This window comes from Amphibalanus amphitrite, unplaced genomic scaffold, assembly GCF_019059575.1.
Source record: "Amphibalanus amphitrite isolate SeventyFive unplaced genomic scaffold, NRLGWU_Aamphi_draft 000647F_arrow, whole genome shotgun sequence".
NCBI classification, from domain to species: Eukaryota; Metazoa; Arthropoda; class Thecostraca; order Balanomorpha; family Balanidae; genus Amphibalanus; species Amphibalanus amphitrite.
In genome coordinates, this window is record NW_024882141.1 from 231,292 (window position 1) to 244,752 (window position 13,461).

Below are 13,461 nucleotides of genomic sequence, written 5' to 3' on the forward strand. Positions count from 1 at the left end.
TGTTCCGATGCGTACACACGGATCTAGAGGCATTTTCATTTTTCTCCATTGACTTGTAATGGAGAGGTTTCGCCACTGACCTGACCTTAGGTCACGGATATAAAAAAATCCGAGATATACAAATTGTAGGCGCCCATAACAGCATGCAATCCACCAAGTTTGAAACCTTTCTGACAAACACTGCAGGCTGGACATGATTGCAAACTTTTTTTAGGCTTGGTCAGTTAACTTGACCTGGTGACCTGACCTGACATGACCTGGGGTCAAAAATTTCACACATTGTCCAAAATTGATGTACCAAAAGCTACCCCAAGCGGCGCGGCGCTACGCGCCGCGGTTTTTTATTCACACGCAAAAAACGCGACAGGGTGGTAACATATGCCCCCCCCCACTGGGGCGAAGGTTAACACCCCACATTGAGGTGCTAAGGGACAGTGATGAAAAATAATAAAAATAATATGCACGTATAAATCTTAAAAACTTAAATGTGGCAGGCATGTAAAGCACCAAATTCCACATAAAATGCTGACAATTTGATGCTTCTATCTCAAACCCTTCTTGAGTTATATAACAAAACACCTCAAAACTGTCCCTTAACACCCCGTTTTACGGTACAAGTTTCTGTGTGAAATGTGAGACATGATCAGGGGTGCTGCTCAATGTCAGTTTTTAATTTTCTCTGCCATCTTCATGTACATTTAGAGGGACTATCCCACCTTTAACATGGGGTTTGAGTTGAGATAGCCAAGTTTGCGGCGAGGTTCAGAAACCACTATCTATCTAGGTTGCAACCCCCGCGGCCTCTTGGTGTTGAAGAAATTCGTTCCCTTCATTTGAAAATGGGCCTTGTACAAGGCCCTATCTTCAACATGGAGCGACCGTTAGTGTGACGTCACCTCGTTTAGTCATTCTGATTTAAATGGGTTTGTTCGTTGAAAAATCGCTTAAAACTTGGTCTGAACTTTGTTGTGGTGCCTACAGAGTAAAAAGAATCAGCTTTATGACAGTAATGTGGCCTGGGGAAGGAGGTAATTTTGGGCTGTGACACCACATATTTGAAAGTTTGTGTTTGGAATATGGGAAGCCTAAGATGTTTAATGAAAAATAAATGCCAGAACCGTGTTCCTGGTCATCCAATCTATAAAGTCGGGCACAATTTAACTGGTTTTAACAACATTTTAGAAGGTGGGATAGTCCCTTTAAAGTTAATTCAGTATGTAACAATTTTCAGAGATTCCTGGTGCAGTTTAGTAAATTGTGGCATTGGAGATTTGGGGTCTTTTGACTACCTATTAAATAAGAGCCTAAACATGGCAATCCTTAGCCTCTCCTCAGTTGAGTCAGTTAATTACTTACTTAACCCTATTCCTGGCGGGCTCCGCCGGGACAAGAAACTGGCGGGGGGGGGGGGGCGATTCGGCCCCCCTTTGTACCGCGAGTAGCTGAGTTGCAGCAGTTTAGTAGGGATACGCCCCTCGCATACGCCCCTCGACTTTTCGGCCGAGCTTGTTTCGATGCTGTTTGGGTGTGGCCGCTACGCAACGCAATACAAGAAAACTTGGCTAATCTAACTTCTCTGCAAGATATCGATACACCCTTCAGATCTCAAAAACTACACATCGCAGCGACAAACGGCGAACGGCGTTTGATAGGTCGTAAGATCTACAACTTTTACATAAAACATTTTCAGGTCAGGTCAATATTGAGGTCACCAGAGGTCATCAACGATAAAATGTTTTGGAATTAGTTACCTATATAACTTTTAAACTAAGAAACATAGAGACATAAAACCAATACATTTTTTTTTTGTTGCTCTCGCCGAGGGGATGCGAAATAAGTATGTGATGACCTTCACAGGTCAATTTGAAATTTGACCTGAGGTCAAGGTCAGGTCATTCATCAATGAGGTTGTGGGGTATGGTCATGCTGCATACCAAACGACGCGCCTTGACCAGGCGAGCAGTTTGGTACCACTTACAAGTCTTTAGCACCATCATGTCGTGATTTATTTACAGAAAAACGATTTATGACGTCACATGACCTCAGATGACCTTTGCCGGTGCCCCTGTCAATTAGCGGCACCAGGATCATCACCAATGAGATAATCTTCCATAATGCTGAAAGAATCGGGTGGTCCCATTTTAATAACTCGGTAATTACTGGGGCGATTTCGCTGAAACTTCGCATACACGTAGGCACCCACCAGGCAATGCATTCCCATGTGTTACGGTTAACCCTCGCCCGTAAACGGCGATCTGCCACCTTCGCCCATGCAGGGGGGGGGGGGGTTGGTGCGACCCCCCCTTGGCGTTTGAAAACGGAGCGTCGTAGAGCTTAGCGGAAAAGACCAACGGATTGCTCTCGCCGAGATCTCGCGATTGGTGGTATAATTTTTGGTCCTAGGTCAACATTTGACCTACTTTTAACCGGTCAAAGGTCAAATTTTCGGAAAAATACTTTTTCAACTTTCCGCGGCGATTGCGGCAAAACGGTGGGAGATATCGACTTGAAACCTTCACTATCGTGTTCCTTGATCAATTTTCTATCGTTTGGTATGTATTTCGTTTCCCTAGCTCTAAAAATGGCGCGTTGGGAGCGCCGGAAGTCGGCAAGGTCACAGTCGGCGGCAGAAATTCGAAAAAATCAAAATTTAAATATTTGAAATCTGATTGTATTTTTGGATTTGGGAGGTCCATTTGCTCCCTATAGAAGCTAATATTGCTGCATATTCCCATTGAGGTGACAAGAATTAGCAAAATAGTGGTTCGGGCGCTTTTCAAAAATAGTACCGGACGCTGTTCCTCTTGTGACGTCATAGCTCCGTGACCTGACCTGACCCGGTCAAGTTTCTTATACCATATGATAGCCAATACTTGCCCCAACATGCATGGGAAGTTTCATCACGATCCATCAACCGATGTCCGTACCACCGGCAGGAAACCTCGGGCGTTGGCTCTCAGTTTGTGAAAATCCGGCCGGAGGCTGTTCCCTTTGTGACGTCATAACTCCGTGACCTGACATGACCCGGTCAAATTTTTTTTATCAAAAGATGCGCAAGGTTTGCCCCATAAGGTACCCAAAATTTGGCGGCGCTGCGCGCCGCCGTTTTTGCACTATTTCCGAAAAGCCTCAGGGGGGGGGGGGGTGCACCAACATGGGCGAGGGTTAAGGTGCTACTGCACGTGCGCACGTGCAGGGGGTGTTTCCAGATCTCGAGAACGGCTGGGCCGATTGCGCTCAAATTTGGTACACGGTTGGGGACCGGTTAGTAGGGTGCCGTGCAAAAGTCATTTTGGACCCATTTGCACGTGGGCACGTGCAGAATGCCGCTTCCAGATCTCAGGAACGGCTGGGCCGATTGCGTTCAAATTTGGCACACCGCTAGCGACCGGTTAGAAGGGTGCTTTGCACAAGCCCGTTGGAAGTACCCTCTCGCCCTTCCGCACGTGCAGGGCTCACTATCTCGCTCGCTCGTTCTTCGCCCAAAAGGCGTTTTACTGGTTTATATCTTCCACTCGGAGCCATGAAGAATCCTCTATATACCACCCTCAGTTTTTCTTACCTGCCTGTCCATCGAAGTCGCCCATGGCCAGGGAAAATTTGAGCGTTTGTGGATATTTGACTCATAAGCGTACATTTTTTCCCCTGTTATGGGTTGGACTGTCGCCCATCAACAAATTTGAAAAAAAAACACTTTCTTCTTGTATCAAAATCGTGCACGGTGGATTAGTATCAAGGACCAGGCGACATCAACACGAGCCAATAGGACAAATGTTGGTTGATAGCTAGAAATATCGGAGGAGGCGAACGCAAAGCCATCTTAATTTGATGGATAGTATTGCGGAGGCCGGGAACACTATCGGTAATCGCAGGCCGGACGTCTTATGAATTTCGTTTGCTACTGGGGGAGAACCGTCGTGGACGCCATTCTTGAGGAAGATTGTGTCGCTGTGTTTATTTTTTTTTTATCATTGTGTTTATCCCGCGACCACCTGGGGAGGGTCACATCCGACCCCCTTTGTTTTTTGTTTTAACCCGCGTCACGCTGCACTGGGGCTCCCGGATTTCCAAGCCTGTTGGGGGTGTTTGATCCCCCCCCCCCATCTAACTCGGCTCCTATACCACATAGCGATACGGGGGCGTTCGAAAGAGCATCAAAAATATTGACAAAATTACTGCGGTCACTCTTTGGTCAGGTCAAAGGTCAGGTCACCAGAGGTTATTGAAGGCCACATTTCGCTGATTTTCGTGTCGAAAGTCGACAACTTTCAACAAAGCGACGCGTAACTAGGAGTATAGATTGCAGCGCCTCAGAAAAGGTCATTTGATAACTATAAACGCCCCTTCTCAGTACAGGGTGTCTCAAAAGTTCGTTGACACATTTTCAATGCCAATAAAGCATATTATGTGTACACTAGACAAATGCACGTGCTTTGACGACGAATTCGGAATGTTTCAAATCAAACCCTTTGCTGTAGCTCCAAAAGTATTTGCCGGTACCGATTTTCGTCGCTCCGTCAGCTGCCAGAGGCTGATAAAAGGTGGCCTGCTTTCAAGCTCTTGCAGAGAAATCCCTTGCAGTTTCTGCGTGGGATTTAGGTTTAACGAGCTCCCCGGCCACATTTGGGGCATTCCACGTCAAATCGAACAAAAATCGGCTGTTTTGCACCTTACCATCAGCGATTTCATTATAAATTTGTGAGCGAGTTCCTGTGTCGCCCCGGACATTACATTGATGTTTTTTGCACATTCTGACCACAGGTCTTCTAAATATAGGGCATCAAATTTTTACAAAATGTTGCATCTTTATATTTCTGAACGACCATAACTTTGGTTGTACTTGTTTGATTTGAATGAAATAAACCTTACTGTTTAGGTAATTTCTTAAGCATTTGTTTAGAATTGCATTGACTTAAATATATGACCTTGAAATTTGCTTAACTCTGTTCTTAAGCACAAAAATTGAAATAGCAAAAAACACGCCACCTTCGATTTGGCTCATTTTCATATATTTTATTGCCTACCATATTCTTAACAACCTGTGAAAAAATTAGAGTGGGCCATTAATAAGTTTTGAAGAAAATGGCACATATGCAAACGTATGTTAGCACGCGCAGTGGAGGGGGAAGAGTGAATTTCGCCCTACCCCTCCTGTTTTTCGCCAATATCTCATAATATTGATGCGAAATTACTTATGGCTACCTGTCCAGAATTGAATTGCACATCTCATCGTGCAAGCAATAAGAAAATCGGTTCACAACTGTTCTAGTAATAGCGGTGTAAAGTGAATATCCTGTCGCCGCGGCGACGCGGCGACTCGGCAGCCGGCGCCGACCTCTACGCGCCGCCTGAATTGTAGACTGTGCCGGGACGGAACGGAACGGTTCCGTCTTTACATCGCGCTCCTTACCGCTGATTACGTTCGATTCGCGTCAAATTTTGTGAGAAGACTAAGAAATTTACAGGCAATCTTATGGTGAAAGAATTCTGAAAATAGGTTGGTAAACAATTGAAATATGATTTATGAACGTGTAAACACAAAATTGTGACTGCTGCGTTTCCCGCGTCGGCCGATCCCGCCTCAGCCGGCGACATGTTACTCTTAGCAGGACTCTAACTGCCATATTTATTATCGGATTAACTAGAAATTCCCCATACATACTCAAAAATGTATGTTCTTTCGTATAGTGAAGATCAAAAGACGTGAAGATATCGTTGCGTGATAATGTTTTCGTTGAATTTATTTCATGATGCATTTCCACACGGCTCAAAATTCACCGCAAAATACCGTTTGCCTGAAACACTTTTACAATGGAACGTGAATGCTTGACTACGATGACTATGCATTTCCATTCTCGCAGAGTTTGGGATATCACTAATCAGCAATCATTCATTTCAGAAAGTGTACACAAGCAAGCATGTCTTGACTCTGTCTTTCAAGGTCACGCGCGGTTGCGTGATGTTGATGCATGAAAACGGCGTTTGCCGCGAAAGTTATGAATGGCCCACTCCAATTTTTTCACAGATGGTTAGGAACATTGTGACGGACATAATATGTAAAAATTACTCAAATCGAAGGTGGCGTGTTTTTTGCTATTTAAATTTTTCTGTTTTAATTCAAGGTCAAATGCATTTCAAGGTCACTTCAATTTAATTTTATAATTAAAAATCAAAGCCTTATCAATTGCCTACAAGACCCTGTTAATATCATTTTGATACCAGAAAAGGAACCAGAGTTATAAGCATTTAAAAAAATGATGTGTGGCATTTTTGGCTATATTCGATGACCTATATCTCGGCGATACGTTATCAAATTTCGAAAATATTACACGTAACTCAGTTTTGAACCATGCCCAGTCTGCCTACAAATTTTCAGAAAAATCGAAGGGGATGACGGATTTCGGTGTTTGATTTGACGTGGAATGCCCCATTTGCTTCTCCCTGAAAGCCGACAGCTTGCATCGACACCATTCATGAGTATTTTGTATGTATTCTCTGGCGCCAACTCCTTTACGAAGGCTGGCGCCGAGATCCAAATCACCAGTTCCCTTTTCAAAACGACCCCATTCCTGAACAAACGGGAATTGCCAGGGGTAATTTTTTTGCATAATATCGTAGCAGAATGTGTTGGCCATCTGTTTCTGAGACACGCCGTTCAAATTTTGCAAATTCCAAACGCTCAACATTCCCCATGCCAAAACATTCGCTGAGTTGCGGAGTGTTTTCCTCAAGAGAGCTTTTACTTTGTAAACGGCCCAACCCTGTCTATCATGTGGTTTTGTCGGGTTTTCGTGTCTGAAAGAAAACTATTCGCCCCAGATCTGCCTCATGAAACTTCCTAGGATCAAACTTTACATTTATTTAGGTACCTTTTTTGCGGCCAAGTGTCCTCGACATTAACGATTTTGGTGTTATTTTCCCAAAACTTTTGGCATTTTAGATATTATGAAGAATTTTAAACGATGCTTTGTCTTCATTTTACGATGACCTGCTATTTTTGATATTGGGTAGCGTAGCCTTCACTTGTGAGCTTCTTGCCAGTTCGCAATAGTTGTAACCGCATTTTCAGCTGCTTTTTTGGTACACGAGCCTAGCTGACGTACGGCGGTCGATTAAAACGCTGTTAGTCTCGGATGGTTTTGTTCGCCCTTCAAATTTTTTGCCATCATTTTTTAAATGATCATCATGTTGTACTACCCATCCTGGCCGACATTTTGCCATGTGTCCGCTCTGACTAGGGACCCTCCCACCTTCAAAAATGTTTATGAATTGGCATGAAAGTGATGTCGCTCGGTTCAGAAAGAGCGAAAACAAATATTCTACCCAATTTCACCGAAAAATATTCACCGGTTTTCAAGATATTAGGCTTTTACTTTTGTTTACTTTTTGGATCTCTCCTGTTTCTAGCGACTTCATTTGGAAGCAATAATTTGGCAGCCTTGAAGTGCGGCAGACGTTGCGCGCAAAGCAGCTTATACCAATTACCACCACGTGTAAACGATGGTTTTAGTTCAAGATTTAAAAATCGTTAGAACTCCGCTGACGTCACAAGTTCTAAGGGGGCTTTCCAATGGGGATGTTCGGCTTATTTCCTCACCAGGTGGCAGCACTGCCTTCTTTGGACACAGAAACTGCGGCGGCGAATGCGCCACTGTGTTTTGCACTGTGTGGAGTCCGTGCGGTGTCGGTCCGAGGGACTGAATTTCGGTGAATTTTATAGCAATTGATTTGAATTTTGCTCAGATGGGTTGTGAATTTATATTCAGCAAGTGTCACAAACATGGAAAGGCAAGTTTACAAAGGACAGGAGACTTAGAAAGGCTTCAATTGACGTAGCCGAAGAGAGGCGAGAAGCCGAAGATAGACCGACTCCAAACGGTAATTCCATCGATGTAACACGTTTCCGGACATTTTTTTTTATGGCGAGCATAACTAAGAGTATAAAATAGTCCAACTTAACTCATTAGCTGGATCTTGTATTGCCCATATGAAGTAATTTACCTGTATAAGTTTATCATTATGGGCATATCAATATAGGAAATTGACCTGCCCTTTGAGAAAGGCATTAAAAGATGATACATGCTGCTGAGAATGATTATATAGATTCAATGCATTTTTTATCAGATTCATTGCAAGCATTTTAGCAGTGTTCTACTTTGTCTGGTACCAAAGATATTGCATGAAGATAAAGGTTATGATGGAAAAAGACAAACAGGATCTACCGGGTGTTCCGAAAAAAGTGTCACGATTTTAGTCACGTGCGATTTCCGTAAAAATTGTCCGAAATAGTTTGGCTTAAGATATGTTGCTCACAACCCTTGTCGATTTTGGTGGACAAAACGGTTCACCAAAATCTACGATGGTTTTCTCGCCAGAACAAAAAATCAAAATCGTCCGATTATGGTTCGAGACGAAATCGTACGTCACCGTCCGCCGCCGACTTCGACGCGAGTGTGACATGGAAACTCGAGATCTGCCCTGCAACAAACTCATTGCAAGGTTTGTTAACCATTTTGAGACAACAGGTTCAGTCCTGAATACTCACAGGGGCAGCAGCGGCAGGCCAGCATCGGTTTCAAAGTCCCCAGAGACCATCGCGGCCGTGCGAAATTCCGTCATTGCCAGTCCCAAGAAGTCGCTCCGTCGACGCTCTCAACAGCTCGGACTTGCTAAAACCAGCGTAAGACGCATCCTATGCGACGAGCTAAAACTGTCATCGTACATAATATCCACCAGACATAAGATGACGGATCGGGACAGGCAAAAGCGGCAAGTCATGTGTCAATGGATCTCCAACAAGATGGAGAGGAACGCGCGGTGGGTGAACCGAGTCTGGTTCTCAGACGAGGCTCACTTCCACCTGAACGGTGCGGTGAACAACCACAACAACACTTTCTGGGGTAACTCACCACCGGAAGAAGTAACGGAGAAGCAGCTGAAGGGCCCGAAGGTCACTGCCTTCGTGGCCTACAACGCCACTCACGGCCTCCTCGGTCCCTACTGGTTCGAAGAAGATGGCCGGACCGTCACCATCAATGGCGAGCGCTACCGCGAGGTCATCCGGGAATTCTACGCGGATCTGACCGATATGCTCACCGATAACCAACTGCAACAGGCATGGTTCATGCAAGACGGAGCTCCGCCTCACACTGCGCGTGAGAGTATCGAATGCCTTAAGGAGCTGTTCAACGCTCGCCTCATGTCTCTCGGCACCGCCCATGAGTGGGCTCCCCACAGCCCTGATCTCAACCCGCTAGACTTTTGGCTGTGGGGGGCTGCCAAGGACACTGTGTACGCAGGCAAGCCCAAGACACTGGTCCAGCTTAAGCAGAACGTCGAAAGATACCTGCATCAAGTCGGTCCCGAGACTCTGACGAAAGTCGCTGAGAGTTTCCAGGCCAGAATCAAGGCGTGTCTCAACCGCGGTGGTGCCCATATCGAGAACGTGAACTACAAGAAGTTCGCGTAAACTTGTGATCGCAGGAACTCCTCTGCCCTCTGGCAAGGAGTTATAGCACTGATACGAGAGTAACCTTGTTGAAAAACGACAAACGTGAGCTTTCATATGGTGTATGTTTTAATGCGTTAATACTTGTCAAGCGTTTATAATACACGTTTGAAACTGTGACACTTTTTTCGGAACACCCTGTATTTTGACACCAGCAACCATGAGGTATATGTAATAGAACACTAAGCTACCTACTATTTATGAATTGTTACAAGTATTGATCATCCTACATGGTGTTGCAGGTGCCCAGTGCAATCATGCTTCTGGTGCGGAGTTGTCAGGATGGAGTCCGAGGAATCAAGGAAGGCAGAGGACCTGCGTATGAAGGAACCAGCCCTGCGGATGAAGTTCTGAGGTGCATACAGAGGGATCTCACTGAAAGACCAGGTAGGAGTTGGTGAACAGCTTGTGCACTGCAGTATATCATCCAGAAGTAACTGATAGCCTTTCTTGCAAAATGTTTTTTCACCTTCTAGAATATATGTACCTATAGGTAACTGCAATAAAAGTGCATTTCAAAATTGCAAATACTTTGTGTAAAGTTCATGAGTCTTGATGATGTCACTGTATCCAGTTCATCATATCAGATTTCAACTGTGCTTAAACTGCAATGTTTTGCAAATTGCTTCAGTAAATAATGTCCTTTTATCCATGCATGTTAAACATATGTATGTCATTATGGCTTGCCAAGATCTTTCCCTACTGTCTAATGCCATTTTTCATTTATTCACAGGTGCAATGCTGTATTGATAAGATCCAGATTCAAGAGCATGGATGCTACCAGATCCTGTGATTTGAAGTTACCAGTGTCACTGCTGCTACAAATGACATCAGCAGACAGCAACACTTCCTTTGGTGAAAGTTTAGAGGAGCAAACAGTTGGTGCTCTGTGTAGTCAAGCAGTGGAGTTTTGCCACAATCATGAAGTTGATTAAGAAGCCAGATCAATTTTTGCTCTGGCTTCTGGGACACCTTGGATCTACATTGCAACCTATGCTAGTGTTCAACATTTTGTGTCATAGTATCACTGACGCAAAGCGTGTTGCATCATACACAAATGAGAGCCAGCAAATTGTCACATATTTTCTAGTGATAGAGAACTGCATGCCTTAAGCAATTGTTGAAGGTGGTAAGAGGTGAATGGCAGGGCTCAGCCACTCAGCTCCTTCCTCCAAAAGCTATCAATCAGCTCTAGAAGAGTAGTCATAGCAATGCTTCATATGTGAAGGCTACTTGCCTGAACAGAACATTGTGGATTTGTTAATTAAGTACCTCTTTATTACAAGTTTGTGCCCATTACAAGCCAAGCTTAGTTTACTTAGTTTGTTGCAAGTTTTCCAGGCAGCCTTCACACTTGTGTCGCTGAATATTAAACTTTAACTGATAGACCGACGAGATATTGTCCCTTTCGCATCACATTGTGATCAGTCAGTCGTGTTGGTAGAAGGTACAGTCTGTCTTAAATGTACCGCGCAAAGTGACGGTGGATCCATCAAGCCTGACCGAGGAAGGGCCTGCTCTGCTATAATTTGAAAGTCACCGAACCAATTGACCCGGGGAACGGACGAGGATGTCATATAGAGCCACGCAGAAATCGCCGGTGATTCGTTGCCCATCATTACAGAATGAACGCATGCCGGATGAAGGGTTAAGTCAATAGTCTGTGCAAACTACAGGGATGTGATTGACTTATCTGACGGTGACGAGCGCTAGAGGTCAACTTAAGACGGTAGGTATGCGTTCTTGTCATGGAATGTGTGCTGTAAATCGATTGTTTCATGCGTGTGAATATATGTCTGAATGTAATAAGGTTTTTAATTTCAACTGTGTAAGTTAAAATATGGGATAACATCGTATCTTTCGTACTCCGTAGCTTTTGGTGACCATTCGATCAGCTCCCTTTCCTTCCGCTCAATGACGATGTAGTAGTATGCCATTGCCTTTCACACGCGTCATTGTCTTCCTAGTATCTAAATCAACTGTAGCTACTCATTTTAGCAAAATGATGAACCTGAAAAAGACATGAAACGCAGTTTCCGTTCGCGGCTCGTCGGCCGCCGTCGCCGCCCGCAGTGTTATTCCTGGACCGGCCGACGCGTTGTGTCCAAAGCATACCGTGCTGCCACCTGGCGAGACTTTTCGGAACTCTTAGCGCGAACATCCCCATTTCCAATACATTGGCCCCTTAGAATCCAAAAACTGCAAGTTTGAAATTCCATATCTCCGAATTAACCCGCGCCCCAGTGGCGGTCTCAGCCAACTTCGCCCTAGTGGGGGGGGGGGGGGGCATATGTTACCACCCACCTCTAACTCAAAAACCAAGAGGGCTAGAAAGACGCGGTAAAAAGCAGTCGATAGCTCTCGATGCGTACGTTTGAAAGTATTTCGGTCATTTTTCATCTTAGAGCAATATTGAGGTAACCAGAGGTCATCAAAGGTCAAAATTTGCGAATTGTCATTATATTTTTCAGAAAACATGCCATTATCTCAAGAACTATGATAGATAGAAGAACGCTGGGAAAAGCAATCGATAGCTTTTGAACTCTTCTTTTGATAAAGTAATTATCAAAAATGACCTCAGGTCAACGGTTTAGCCTCCAGAGGGCAAAAACTCCAAAAATAGTTGTTTTTACGAAAAGTGTTTTTCGACAAAACTTTTGACTAAAAAAAGCTAGGACATTTCTATTGCCAGAATCGTGTTCCTCTCGCCGAGACGCGTCGAATGAACTATAATTTGACCTTGAAAGGTCAATTTATAAGTTGACCTTGAAAGGTCAACTTCAAAATTTGACCTCAGGTCAAGGTCATGACCTGACCGGAAAAGATCATGTTGCAAATCAGTCGATGCGTCTCGGCAAGACAAACACAATGAGGCCAACCTCAGCGTTCTATCTCTTTCCAATCGAGAGTTATTGGCAAAAAGCTGTTTGTAGCCTCAAATGACCTCGGATGACCTTTCTAGAGGCTATCAGCAAAAAGGAAACCTTGGTCGTCACGGGTGGTCCAAATCATTGTGATTCTGAAATATTTGGACTGTTCCTATGCGTACACACGGATCTAGAGACATTTTCGTTTTTCTCCATTGACTTATAATGGAAAGGTCACGCCACTGACCTGACCTTAGGTCACGCATATAAAAAATCCGAGATACAAATTGTAGGCACCCATAACATCATGCAATCCACCAAGTTTAAAACCTCTCTGACAAACACTGCAGGCTGGACAATGGACATGATTGCAAACTATTTTTAGGCTTGGTCAGTTAACTTGACCTGACCTGACATGACCTGGGGTCAAAAATTTCACACGTTGTCCAAAATTGATGTGCAAAAGCCAAAAAGCTACTATAAGCGGCGCGGCGCAACGCGTTGCGCCGCGGTTTTTTATTCACACGCAAAAAAACGCGACAGGGTGGTAAGTGGTAACATATGCCCCCCCCCCCCACTGGGGCGAAGGTTAAAGCATTTTTCGATGTTGTGAGTGCCCAAACCGGTATTTGCAGGCCATGGCCACCAATCTGGCTATCTCAACTCAAAACTAATGTTAAGGTGGGATGGTCCACGTTAATGTTTTTGTGGTTTCGGGTAACGGCCACTCTAGCTTGGTGGAATGATGATGGATCATTGGCAAAACTTCCAGAGTGGAGTCCCGGTTCGAGCCTCATCAGGGCTCCGGCTGCTTTTCCGAGCTAGGATGGTTGGATTGCTATTACCTAGTGGTTACGAGCCATTTATACGGTTCTATACATTCCACGACAAATCGACAAATGCCCTGCACCCTCATATTTTATTTTTTGCTTAAAATTGGTGTAATGGGTTGTGATGAGCATAGGCGGCGGAACGATTTGAGACAAGGAGGGGGGGGGGAAGGGGGCACCATCTCAAGGAGCCAAACCTAGGGTACCCCCAAATCCTGATTTCTCATCGGATTTAGGCCACTTATTTTTCGTCACA

At 44.6% G+C, this 13,461-nt stretch overlaps 1 long non-coding RNA gene across 1 annotated transcript; it reads left to right on the forward strand.

The window, feature by feature from the left end:
• Nucleotides 1–7,644: 7,644 nt before the first annotated feature.
• Nucleotides 7,645–10,866, forward strand: LOC122363932. The gene is made up of 3 exons (XR_006253458.1): nt 7,645–7,878; nt 9,751–9,895; nt 10,242–10,866. It is a non-coding gene; the product is annotated as an uncharacterized LOC122363932 (long non-coding RNA).
• The last annotated feature ends 2,595 nt before the right edge of the window (nt 10,867–13,461 follow it).